This window comes from Saccopteryx bilineata, chromosome 3, assembly GCF_036850765.1.
Source record: "Saccopteryx bilineata isolate mSacBil1 chromosome 3, mSacBil1_pri_phased_curated, whole genome shotgun sequence".
NCBI classification, from domain to species: Eukaryota; Metazoa; Chordata; class Mammalia; order Chiroptera; family Emballonuridae; genus Saccopteryx; species Saccopteryx bilineata.
In genome coordinates this window covers 163,941,072-163,955,135 of record NC_089492.1, presented here as the reverse complement: position 1 = coordinate 163,955,135, position 14,064 = coordinate 163,941,072, and positions in this window count along the sequence as shown.

Genomic DNA, 14,064 nt, shown 5'->3' with positions numbered 1-14,064 from the left:
AGGGGTGAGTGGGGGAGAATACCCTATAACAATATTGGGTAACACCAGTATCATACTTTCTAGGCATTGTTTTATTTACACACATTAAATGAATTTAATCTTCACAAAAGCTCTGCAGTGTAGAATTGTTACTGTCCCTGACTTAACAATGAGGGATCTGAGGCTAAGATCGTCCACTATCTGTGCTCACGTTTTGAAAAGAAAGTTTAGGATAAATCACTAAGCCAGGAGTCAAGATATTGGGATGTTATACTCTCATCCTAACAGACATGTTATAAAAAGCCAGCCATTTCATGCTTTTCAGTCTGACCTAAAGGGTTACACAGTACTGTGGCTGGGCAGCCAGTTCGATTATATGTTGGTAAAAACACAAGGAATGCGCCTAAGGGAGGAGCAAGAGAGTAGAATAGATGCCCAAAGGAAGGATAGACCATTTATCCCAGCATCACTGCATCAACCACTAATGGCTTCTCATTTCCCCAGCCAAAGCCCATAAAGCCCAGTCATGCTTTGTTTCAGCAAGATGCTTCTTTACCCTTTCAAGTAAACCCACTTGAATTTGAACTGGCTAGATTCTAGTACCCTTTCACCAACTGTACGATCTCCAGTGAACTGTAAGCACGAAAGTCGGGCCTACCCATGGTTCAGTTCCATTCTCTTTCTTGTAAGAGGAGGAAGAGGTATCAATGACATCTAAATTCTCCTTTGGCTTGACCTTCTGTAATTCTGGTTTCTTTTCAACTACTTTGTTTCTAGAAGCACATATCCTAAAGGAGCTAGTTGAACACCTTCCATCCCCTATGTCCAGGCATTCCTAGGGCCATTTTAGATAAGAGATTCCTGGTGGCTGTATTCACAGTATTGAACCAACTCTGTGACCATCTGTGCCATGGCCAAATGTTTGCTCATTTGATGTGTACATAAAGGGAGGAGACAGAGACAAAGCTTGCATGTTATAAATTATGTCATCTTGAAAAGAAAACAAACACAAGGCTTTGCAATAAAACCATAAGATTTATTAATTTTAAGGCTGAACCCAATGAAGGACGCCCATAAAATTCTTATCTAAAGAATGTTTAGCAAATTGTTGATCGAGGACATTGTCATTTGAAGAAATATAAAGAAGCTTTCTCAGCTAAGCATATGGGTTATATTACAGGAAAAAATAAGCCTCCTCCCCCCAAAAAATGTCTGCTCTGAAAGAACAACTGGTGATTTCTTTCAAAAACCGTGTATATTTAACTCCACTCTGACCCCAACGCTCAGATTTAATGCCCCCTGGCTGCCTCTTGGTATTAACCCTCTATTCCTCTCTTTTAAATCTATCAACACCTGGGTTTTGAGATATGATATTATTAGTAGTATTAGTATTAGTATCACTACTATCCTTATCTTCAAGGGATACCAGGTGTAATGACTCACCATGAGACACTTCCCACCCACTGACCTCAGAGACTCCTCTGCCCTAATCACTTGAGTGCCCTGCATGGTCTGACAAGAGCTCATGCTGGTCCTGGGATTCCTTACACTATTAACCTACTTTCTAAAGCCCAGGGTGATGATGGTGGTTCATCAGCCATGTCTCCAGTTAAACAAATGCACACATGTAGATGGAAAACCATTTGGAAGCAGCAAAAGCTTTCTCCCTTCTCATATATAATTGGTGGGAATGTAAAACGCTTTAAGCATTTTGGAAGAAAGTTTGGCAGATTCTTACAAAGCTAAATAACTACCTATTCTATTACTCAGTAATTCCTAGGTTTCTATTTAAGAGAATTAAAACTTGTTGCCTGACCTGTGGTGGTGCAGTGGATAAAGCGTCAACCTGGAAATGCTGAAGTCGCCGGTTCGAAACCCTGGGCTTGCCTGGTCAAGGCACATATGGGAGTTGATGCTTCCAGCTCCTCCCCCCTTCTCTCTCTCTCTCTGTCTCTCTCCCTCTCTCTGTCCTCTCTAAAAATGAATAAATAAAATAAAAAAATTAAAAAAAAAACTTGTCCACAAAATGAATTATATGAGGATGTTAATAGCCACTTTATTATTATAGCAAAGTAGTGGAAAAATTCAGATATCTATCCATAGAATAGATCAGTTTTGATATATTTGTTATGAAATACTAACAGAGAACAATAAGAAGAAAAGATTTACTGATACAAAGAACAGCATAGATGAATCTCAAAAACATTTTATTAATTGAAAGAGGTTATACACAAAAGAGTATGCACTCTTTAATTCCAGTGATAAAAGTTATGAAATTTAAAATTACTCAATGATGAAAAAAATCAGAATAGTACTGGCCTATAGATGGGATAGGAATTTGTTTGGAAGGGGCATGGAGAACTACGGTGATGGAGATGTTCTATATCTTTAAATGGTTTGGTTTACATGTTAGTTTGCTCTTGTCAAAACTCTGCAAATATGTACTAGAGATATGTGCATTGTGTTGTATGTAAAATGTACCTCAAAATAAAAAGCAAAATAAATATTAAACTTTAGTAAATGATATGTACAATGAAGAATTTAGAGAAAAGTGTACTGATGTCTGCAATCTAGTTTGAAATGCATAAAGAGAACACCAACAGAGATTTATAGGTGATTAGGAGATAGTAAATGCATCAGTATGTGATCTAGCCAGAATAGTAAAATTCTAATGATAGACTCTAAGTGATGAGTATCCGGGTAAAAATATATCACCTTTGTAAAGTCTTTTAAGTTTTTTTTTTTGTTTTTTTTTTTTTGCATTTTTCTGAAGCTGGAAACAAGGAGAAACAGTCAGACAGACTCCCGCATGCGCCCAACCGGGATCCACCCGGCACGCCCACCATGGGGCAATGCTCTGCCCACCAGGGGGCGATGCTCTGCCCATCCTGGGCGTCGCCATGTTGCGACCAGAGCCACTCTAGCGCCTGAGGCAGAGGCCACAGAGCCATCCCCAGCGCCCGGGCCATCTTTGCTCCAATGGAGCCTCGGCTGTGGGAGGGGAAGAGAGAGACAGAGAGAAAGGCGCGGCGGAGGGGTGGAGAAGCAAATGGGCGCTTCTCCTGTGTGCCCTGGCCGGGAATCGAACCCGGGTCCTCCGCACGCTAGGCCGATGCTCTACCGCTGAGCCAACCGGCCAGGGCCAAGTTTGTTTTATGTTTGAAAATTTTTGTGATAATGAAGTCCTTCAAGTCTGTGAAGATCCCAGGAGGGAGATTGCCTTCTCCATCATGAGAGCCACATGAGAGTTGGCCATGTTCATGAGAATACCACTTTCTCCCCCAGCATATACTTTAAAAATGTCCATTTAAAAAAATTTTTTGAGCCTGACCTGTGGTGGCGCAGTGGATAAAGCGTCGACCTGGAAATGCTGAGGTCGCCGGTTCGAAACCCTGGGCTTGCCTGGTCAAGGCACTTATGGGAGTTGATGCTTCCAGCTCCTCCCCCCCTTCTCTCTCTCTCTCTCTCTCTCTCTCTGTCTGTCTTTCCCTCTCCTCTCTAAAAATGAATAAATAAAAATAAAAATAAAACTTTAAAAAAAAAATTTTTTTTTGATAGTTATTATGTTCTTACTATGCAAAACTCTTTGCATTCATTATCTCATTTAATATTCATCTACCATAGAAATATTTAACATTTCTATGGTATATGTACAATTCACATCTGATTTTATTAGTAAGAAAATAGAATATAATTGGGGCTAAGTATCTATTGTAAGCCTCCAGTGAAGAAGTGGCAGAGCCCAGTGAGAGTCTCTGATGCCAAAGCCCAGGCATTAACAACTTCTGCTCGCCTGCCTCCCTTTAAATCATTATTGGGCTCTGGCCGGTTTGCTCAGTGGTAGAGAGTCAGCCCAGGTTGTGGATGTCATGGGTTCAATTCCCGGTTAGGGCACACAGGAACAGCAACCTTCTCTACTTCCCCTCCCCCTTTTCTCTCATTCTCTCTTCTCCTCCCACAGCCATGGCTGAATTGGCTCAAGCACATTGATCCCCGAGCACTGAAGATGGATCTGTGGAGCCCCTACCTCAAGCACTAAAAATAGCTCGGTTGGGAGCATGGCCCAAGATGGACAGAGCACCGGCCCCAGATGGTGGTTGCTGGTTGGATCCCGGTCCAGCTCATGTGGAAGTCTGTCTCTCTATCTCCCCTCCTCTCATTTGGAAAATAAGAAAAAAATATAAATAAGTTCATTGTTGTAACTAGAAATGCCTCAGAAATTATTCACTCCAGTGCCATTACTTTAGAAACAATAATGTGGCCCAGAAAGAAAGAGTGATTCTCCCACATATGAAATCTCTTCTCCTTAAAGTCTAGATCATTTTCTTTGGGCAGTTTTTAATTCTATCCTCTGTGATCAGTTACAGCACAGGCCATGACTGTCTTACCTTTTACGGTAAAAGGAAAATAGTAAGACTGACACCACCAAGTGTCACTGAGGATGTGGAATGCTTGGAACTCTCATCCATTGCTGGTGGGAGGGTAAAATGGTTCAAATGCTCTGGAAAACAGTTTATCACTTTCAAACAAACTCAGATCTACCCCCATCCCACAGCCCAGCAATCCCACCACTAATCATGCAATGAAAACATATGTCCACCTAGGGACTGAGAATGTCCAAGGCAGTTTTAGTCAGAAGTAGAAACAGCCAAATGTCCATCAACTAAAGGAGTGATCACAATAACAGTCTGTGCTTTATTCATGCAACAAAATGCTACTCAGCATGATAACAAATTATTAATACAGGTGGCAACATGGAAGAGTCACAAAAACCTTATGTCAAGTGAAAAAAAATCCAGGCATAACAGTACATATTATAGGATTTCATTCATATAATAGTTTTTTTTTAAAGGCAAAACTAATCTGTGTTGTTGGAAGTCAGAATAGTTGTTGCCTTGATTGGGGACTGACTGGGAAGGGCCAGGAAAGAGTTTTCTGGGGTAACAAATGTTCTAGATCTGGATTTGGGTATTGTTACATATAGGTGTTTAGATTTGTCAAAATCCTTCCAGTTTCCTATTTAAGGTATGTACATTTTATTCAATGTAAAGTAAACTTAATAAAATAATGTCATTATAATTTTTTATTTTTTGGTGAGATGAAGGGAGATAGTGAGGCAAATGCCTACATGTTCCCTGACTGGGATCCTCCTGGCAATCCCCATCTGGGGCTGATGCTCAAGTACTGTGCTATTTTTAGCACCTGAGGCTGAGGCCAATAGAGCTATCCTCAGTGCCTGGGGCCACACTCAAACTAACAGAGGCACTGGCTATGGGAGAGGAAAAGGGAGAGTAGGGGGAGAGGGAAGGAGGAGAAACAGATGGTGGCTTCTCCTATGTGCTCTGACTAGGAATTAAACCTGGGATGTCCATATGCTGGCTGGCGCTCTATCCATTGAGCCACCAGCCAGGAACATAAAAATCATTTTAAAATGCAAAACAAGAAAAATTATATGAAGAATATGAGGAATTTGGCAACAAGGGGAATTTCATTTCCACCTAGTCATTTGAAAGATGTGATATGCTAAGGCCCCTCAGAAGAGAAGCAAGTAGATAGTACAATGAAAATGAAGTGACTTAAAGAATGAGAGCAGGAATGGAGGGAAGGAGGGTAGGAGGGAGCTAGTCACATAAAGACTTTTTTTTAATTGAGGTGCCATTGATTAATAAAATTATATAGGTTTCCGGTGTGCAACTCTATCATACATCATCTGTGTATTATTTGTCTACTTTTCAGTTGACTTTGTGGCATAACTTCCATTGCATCTCTTGAGCAAATCAACTGATGCTTTCTATCTAACAGAGCTTTCCACAAAATACATAATAGATTGTCCAGGAAACGTGGAGAGGGTAGGTTGCTCTGTGCCACCTGTCCCCATCAAGGCTAAGTGAGTGGGCAGAAACTCTACTGTCCTCAAGACTAGAGTTTTTCCATGGCAGTAAAAGTTAATGAACACATCCTCAATGACTCATTTCATCTCTCCTGCTGATAGGATTTGTTCCAGAATCATGGGATGTCACAGGGTTTGCTTGAAGCAGTGCTCATGATCAATATCTTTGTCAAATATGAAAGGACAAAGTCCAAGATTGTAAAAATGTGCACGCTAGGGGTGTGAGGAAGAATTCTTCCATAGTCTTTTTTCTTTTAAATAATGAGTAGTTTATGCTGTTTTCTTAGGATTTAGAATTTTAAAAAATTTCAAGGCTTACCATTCATTATACCAGTGGTCCCCAACCTTTTTTGGGCCACAGACCAGTTTAATGTCAGAAAATATTTTCACGGACCGGCCTTTAGGGTAGGACTGATAAATGTATCATGTGACCGAGACAAGCGTCAAGAGTGAGTCTTGGATGTAACAGAGGGAATCAGGTCATTTTTGAAAAATAAAACATTGTTCAGACTTAAATATAAATAAAATGGAAATAATGTAAGTTATTTATTCTTTCTCTGCAGACCGGTACCAAATGACCCACGTACCTGTACCGGTACCGGTCCACGGCCCAGGGGTTTGGGACCACTGCATTATACAGTCACTTAAGATTTTTCCCCCAGATCCTTCTACCAGACTTCATTTTCCACATTATCCTAAAGCACCTTTATCTCATCTTTCTCACACTGACTGTTTCATCATGTGCTTCCAACCCCCCGCCTCTGCCTGGCTGAGGCTCTTTCTTCATGCCAATCTAATAGTATTCAAATATTTAGATACAAAAATAATAAAAATTTAAAAATACCCTTAAAATTTTATTCATTGATTTGAGAGAGAGAGAGAAACACTTATTTGTTGTTCTACTTACTTGTTCCATTTGGTTGTGCATTCACAGGTAGCTTCTCATCTGTGCCTGATGGGAAGTCAACCCTGCGACCTCTGTATGCAGAAACAAGGTTCTGTCTATGGAGCCACCAAGGCAAGGCAAAAAAATGACCTTTTACAAAACTTCCAACAGGCACCAACAGTAAAGTAGGAACTGTTCATTAGTTAAAATGTGTACTAAGTGACTTGCTGTCACACCGAAGCTGGAGAAAATTATTCCTTGACCTCAAATGAAGAAGCAATGAGAAGCTCCACTATTTGGCTCAAAATGGAGTTCACTGGTCATTTGAAGAGGAAGGTAAAGGGTCACTGTCATCCAAGGACAACTGGAGTCAGAAAACATCCTGCAGATATGACAGAGATTTCTTAGTGAAGTATATAGCCCAGGTGTCAGCTTAAACATCTAACTAAATTTAACTGAAATTCAAATTCTACACCCTTCTCCCTCTAAACTGCCCACAATTCCTTCAAGTTCTCAGGACTCACTTCTCCAATTTCCCTTTGTCTCTAAGCTTCCTTGCCAATAGAAACAATTTCTCTTTTGTTTCCCATTTACCAGTTTGTACAAAAAACCTACTCCCATTTTCCTGCTCTGCACTGTTTGATGTAGTAGCCTCCAGATATGTGTAGCATCAGTCACTTCCGGTCCCTGGTGGGAACCTGGAGTAGAAAGAGATCCAGTCTGCACCTGCGCAGAAATACGCACTTTGTGAGCCAGACTACTGTGAGGCAGGGAAGGCGGGGTGAGGGGCAAACTCTGCCGGTGTGACCTCCTTCTCCCTCCCTTTTCCTCTCACCCAGTTTTTAGTAAATGTCTGTTCTTTTGAATCTGTTTCGCCTGCTCGCTTGGTTTCTATCCTGAAAGGGGGCAAGAACCCCTCAACAGGTGACACAAGGTTTGTGCAGGAACCTGGATAGGACAAAAGAGTTAGCAAAAGGAAAGAAAGGATTGTTGCGGGTAAGGTCACCTGTCTTTGGGGGAAGGGGATGGCAGGGCTGTTACCAGACAGATGACCTAAGCAGTGTTGATCAGGAAATTCCAGCTTCAAATTCCACTCCTGAGAGGAGCAGAAACTGTGGTTTAGGCTTGTGTCCTGGGGCAAGCAGCTCCACCTGGGCCTCAGGCTCTTTGTTTTTAACAAGAGCTTACTGAATATTAGTGGAAATATCACAGGAGGGTCATGGTTTTGTTTGTTTGTTTTTAATGTTTATTTCATTGATTTTAGAGAAAGGAAGGGAAAGAGAGAGAGAGGGACAGGAACATTGATCTGTTCCTGTCTGTGCCCTGACCAGAGATTGAACCAGCAACCTTTGCACTTCCAGCCGATACTCTTAACTAACTGAGCTATCTGGCCAGGGTAGGTTCATGTTTTATTTTCCATCAGAAAATTCACTTTGTTATAAGTATTTAAAACCACTTTCCTCTTTTCAAAAATGTTATCTCCCTTCTGCAGAGGCATAGCATGTATTTGCACTTGCAGGAGGTCTTTTCAGGAATTCTAGTAGAATCTAGTAGATGAAGGCAAAATACTGTAAATGGGTTTAGATTATGAATTCTTCCAAGAGAAGATAATAAAACATTTCTTTCTCAAAAAGAGGTGAATGTCTTCTCAAAAAAAAAAAAAGTGAAGCTTTTGTTTGGGGGTTGGGGGTGGGGGGACATGCATGAGCTTGCTTGTCCTCTAGAAGCAAACACCAAGGAAAAGAAAGGAGCAGGTTTGGTTTCTGGTCCATTTGGCATTGAAACTCCTGAGCATAAGGTTGTAGAGATGAGGAAGGCATGATGCCAGACCTGAAGTGGCTTAGAGATTTATTAGGAAGACACACAGAAAACAGAATTTAAGTCAGTGGTCCCCAACCTTTTTTGGGCCACAGACTGGTTTAATGTCAGAAAATATTTTCACGGACCGGCCTTTAGGGTGGGACGGATAAATGTATCACGTGACCGAGACAAGTGTCAAGAGTGAGTCTTAGACAGATGTAACAGAGGGAATCAGGTTATTTTTAAAAAATAAAACATCATTCAGACTTATATATAAATAAAATGGAAATAATGTAAGTTATTTATTCTTTCTCTGTGGACTGGTACCAAATGGCCGGGGGTTGGGGACCACTGACAAGTACAAGCATGTGGTAGGTGAGCAGAGGAGAAGCACCTCTGCTGTCAGCGGAGAAGGAGGAAAAGCTTCCAACAGGAAGTTGCCGAGACACTGAAGTTCCTGCAGTCTGGGACCAGATGGGTCTTCAAACTTACCTCTTGTTTTCTTCACCATTGCACTCACACCCACGCTCACACTTGCAGACCCTAGCACTTAATAGTATTGATGTAAAAATGTCCAAACCTGTAGAGAATTTTCATAAGAATTTGAGCCAAACTGAAGACAATTACCAGGAAAGGAGATCTCAAACGCTCCTAAGAATTAGAGTTCTGCCAATTTCTTTTATGCTTTAAGGCAGGGGTCCCCAAACTTTTTACACAGGGGGCCAGTTCACTGTCCCTCAGACCGTTGGAGGGCTGGACTATAACAAAAACTATGAACAAATCCCTATGCACACTGCACATATCTTATTTTAAAGTAAAAAAACAAAATGGGAACAAATACAATATTGAAAATAAAGAATAAGTAAATTTAAATCAACAAACTGACCAGTATTTCAATGGGAACTATGCTCCTCTCACTGACCACCAATGAAAGAGGTGCCTCTTCTGGAAATGGGGCAGGGGCCGGATAAATGGCCTCAGGGGGCCGCATGCGGCCCGCGGGCCGTAGTTTGGGGACCCCTGTTTTAAGGGAACAGAAGAAAGATTACAGGGAGTTGGGAGAAAGCAAGGCAGGATTTGGATTATAGGATAGTTAACAAGATTATGTGCTCTTTTGAGGATGGTTAGCTTATTTCAAAGGTGTGTTAGGCCCTGGCCAGTTGGCTCAGTGGTAGAGCGTCAACCTGGTGTGCAAACATCCCAGGTTCGATTCCTGGTCAGGGCACACAAAGGAGAAGCGACCATCTGCTTCTCCTTCCTTCCCCCTTCTCTCTCAGTCTCTCTCTCCCACAGCCATGGCTGTATTGATTCAACCCTTTCCAGATGGACAGAGCATTGGCTCCATAGGGGGGTTGCCAGGTAGATCCCAATCAGGGTACAAGCAGATATCTATCTCCCCTCTTCACACTTAAAAAAAAAAGTGTGTGTGTTAACCTAGATACACAAAAACAATGAACAGGACTTGCTTAAGGCAATGATAAATCTTTTACTAAAAAAGTTACTTGCCTAGGGTATGACTACCCACCGTGACCTGCCCCATTAGAAATTTATTATCAGATCTCCCTGTGAGGTTACTTTCTGTAGAACCACTTTTTCATCCACAATAACATTCAACATTTATTGAATTAATTAAAAGGTAAATAAATATGACTAAACAAAAGAAGAACATTGCAAAAAGGAATGATAGGCAAAAAGGCACGAGACCATGACCTTGTATGGTGTGTCCCAGGAAATACCAACACACAGTGCTGATGGAGCACAAGTATGAGTGGATGAAGGTCAGTGTGGGAGACTAGAGTCACAGAAGGGGGCTAAGTCTGGGAAAGTTTTCCTGGATGGAAGTAGGCTTCAATTTTAATATATCATCATATAGATAACATCAAGTTTGCATTAAACAAATGGTACTCTGGAAATGCATATACATACTCAAAAAAAATTTTTTTTAAGCAAGCAGAGGGGAAATAGTGAAACAAACTCCCGCATATGCTCCAATCAGGATCCACCTAGAAATCCCGGTCTGGGGCCAATGCTCGAATCATCGAGTTATCCTCAGTGCCCAGGACTGATGTTCAGACCAATCAAGCCACTGGCTGCAGGAGGGGATGGAAGGGGGAGAGAAAAGGGGAGAGAAGCGATGGTCATTTCTCTTGTATGTCCTGACTGAGAATTGAACCCGGGACGTCCATTCGCTGTGTGTTAGGTTCGGGGTCCAGGACCCCTTACCAATAGCCTCAACTAGCCAGGTTGAGCTTTAGGTGACCCTGGGCCAGGGCAGGTCCTGTGACTCTCCACCTGAGCAATCCTGATTATATTTTACCTCTGTCCAACCCTGGGGCACCCTGACATTTAGTCATTCCTCCATCACTTACCTGAGCATTCTTTACTTAGCACCACCTTCCCTCCCCCAGTGTATAAAAATCCACAGGTAGCCTGACCTGTGGTGGCACAGTGGATAAAGCGTCGACCTGGAAATGCTGAGGTCGCCGGTTCAAAACCCTGGGCTTGCCTGGTCACGGCACATATGGGAGTTGATGCTTCCTGCTCCTCCCCCCGTCTCTCTCTTTCTCCCTCTCTCTCCTCTCTAAAATGAATAAATAAAATAAAAATTAAAAAAAAAAAAAAATCCACAGGTAACAGAAGTTTTCCCCCTGCAGCAAGAAACACACCCAAACTCAGTCCCATATTGGAAGAGGCTTTTCAGCCTCTCGCTGCTGACGCAGCTAGGGTCTCAACCCATCTGTTCGCAGATGCATAAATAAACTTCTTATAAAATTCACCAGGCCTTGTGCATCCCTCTTTCTGCAAGCTAACACCAGGCCAATTTTCTATCCACTGAGCCAATTAGCCAGGACCTCAAAGTAAAATTTTTGTCCTAGCTAGATAGCTCAGTTGGTTAAAGCATTGTCCTGAAGCACAAAAGTTGCCAGTTTGATCCCCAGTTAAGGCATACAAGAACAGTTCCTGTTTCTTTCTCTCTCCTTCTTCTCTCTAAAATCAATAAAGTAAACATTTAAAAAATAATAAATAAAATAATTTTTATAAAGTCTAAATTTAATCAGTATCAGGTATTAGAACATTTTAACTTTATTCCAAAATCTCATCCACTCCAATAGTTATTGTCTGTTATTTTAGTTCCAGTTTATATGTAAACAAATAAAGTTATTAATCTTTTGAAAAAATTTTTTTTCTGTTTTAGTGAGAGGAGGATAGGCATAGAGATAGATTCCTGCATGCACCCTGACTAAGATCCACCTAGCAAACCCACTAGGGCAGGGGTCTCAAACTTGAACAATTTCGTGCAGCCAGCAGACTAATCCACGAAGTTCAAAATATTTTGGATAAAATTAAGTAAGCCTAGGGGCCTACTTGTATTTTTCACTTCTCTAGCATCCTAGCTAGATATTAGCTTAGTTAACAGCAGTTGTGATGCGAACTACAGTTTCTGGTCGTTTTGTGACACTGAGTAAACTGCATGTACGATTGTGCTTGTTGTACTGATTTTTTTTTGTTTTCAACTGCAGTGAGAAAAGTGTTGCATAACAGTTGCCTTTTGTAGACCTAGTGTGGCCCGCCAAACGGCTGTGATCTTGCTCTGCGGCCCACATGCTGAGTTGAGTTTGAGACCCCTGCACTAGGGGGTGATGCTCTGCCATCTGGGGTCATTGCTTCACTGCTTAGCAATGGGGCCATTTTTTTTAGTGCGTGAGGCAGAGGCCACAGGACCATCCTCAGCACCTGAGGCCAACTTGCTCAAACCAATCAAACCATGGCTGTGGGAGGAGAAAAAGAGAGAGAGAGAAGTGGGAGGGGTGAAAAAGCAGATGGTTGCTTCTCCTGTGTTCCCTGACCAAGAATCGAACCCAAGACATCCACACGCCTGCCAGACACTCTACCACTGAGCCAACTGGCCAGAGCCAAGTTATTTATTTATTTATTTTTAAAATGTCTACTCAGATCCCTGGTCCATTTTTTTTTTAATTTTATTTATTTTTTACAGAGACAGAGAGTGAGTCAGAGAGAAGGATAGACAGGGACAGACAGACAGGAATGGAGAGAGATGAGAAGCATCAATCATTAGTTTTTCATCGCGCGTTGCAACACCTTAGTTGTTCATTGATTGCTTTCTCATATGTGCCTTGACTGCGGGCCTTCAGCAGACTGAAGTAACCCCTTGCTGGACCCAGCGACCTTGAGTTCAAGCTGGTGGGCTTTTTGCTCAAACCAGATGAGCCCGCGCTCAAGCTGGTGAGCTTGGGGTCTCGAACCTGGGTCCTCTGCATCCCAGTCCGATGCTCTATCCACTGCGCCACTGGCTGGTCAGGCAGAGTCAAGTTATTATTAATCTTAATCCATACATCATTATAATTACTTCTTACAGGCAACACATATTTCTTTATTATATCACATTCTTTTCTTCAGGAATCATTTTAATTTTTGCCAAAGGCTATGTTTGAGCTGTAATTTCAGTAAGAGTCTATGGACAATAACCTTTCTGAGTTTTTACAATTTTAACATGTTTTTATTTTATGCTTACCCTTAATGATTTGTTGTCTGGGTATAGAATTTAATGTTGAAAGCTGTTTACTTTCATAGTGCCTAAAAATATATACAAAACATCAATAAACATGAACAAAAGTGTGGCGGTTGGGGGGAGTTGGAAGGAGAGGGGAGGGGGGGGGCACAAAGAAAACCAGATAGAAGGTGACAGAAGACAATATGACACTGGGTGAAGGGAATGCAACATAATCAAATGTCAAAATAACCTGGAGATGTTTTCTCTGAACATATGTACTCTGATTTATCAATGTCACCCCACTAAAATTAATAATAATAAAAACAAAAAAAATCAAACAAAAAGCAATTTTTTTAAGATAAGCAAAATTGATAAATCTTTAACTAGACTTGTCAAGAAAAAAGAAGACCTAAATACATAAAATCAGAAATGAAAGAGGAGATATGACAACTGACACCACAGAAATAACAAAGGATTGTAAGAAAATACTTCAAACAATTATATACCAACAAATTGGACAACCTGGAAGAAATGAATAAATTTCTAGAAATATACAATCTCTCAAGACTGACTCAAGAAGAAACAAAATTGCAGCATTATTTACAGTGGTCAAGACATGGAAACAACCAAAGTGTCCCTCATTAGAGGATAGGATAAAGAAGATGTGGTACATATATACTATGGAATACTACTCAGCCATAAAAAATGATGATATATTGCCATTATGACAACATGGATGGACCTTGAGACCATTATGCTAAGTGAAATAAGTATAACAGAAAAAGCTAAGTGGCGATGGTCAGAGGCTCGGTGGATAGAGTGCCAGCCCAACATATGGATGCCCCAGGTTTGATTGCAGTTAGGGCACACAAGAGAAGTGACCATCTGCATCTCCCCTTTTTCTCTCCCCCTTCTCTCCCTCTTGCCCTCCTGCAGACAGTGACTCAATTGGTTTGAACGTGGCTCTGGGCACTGAGGATAGCTTCTTTGGAGCCA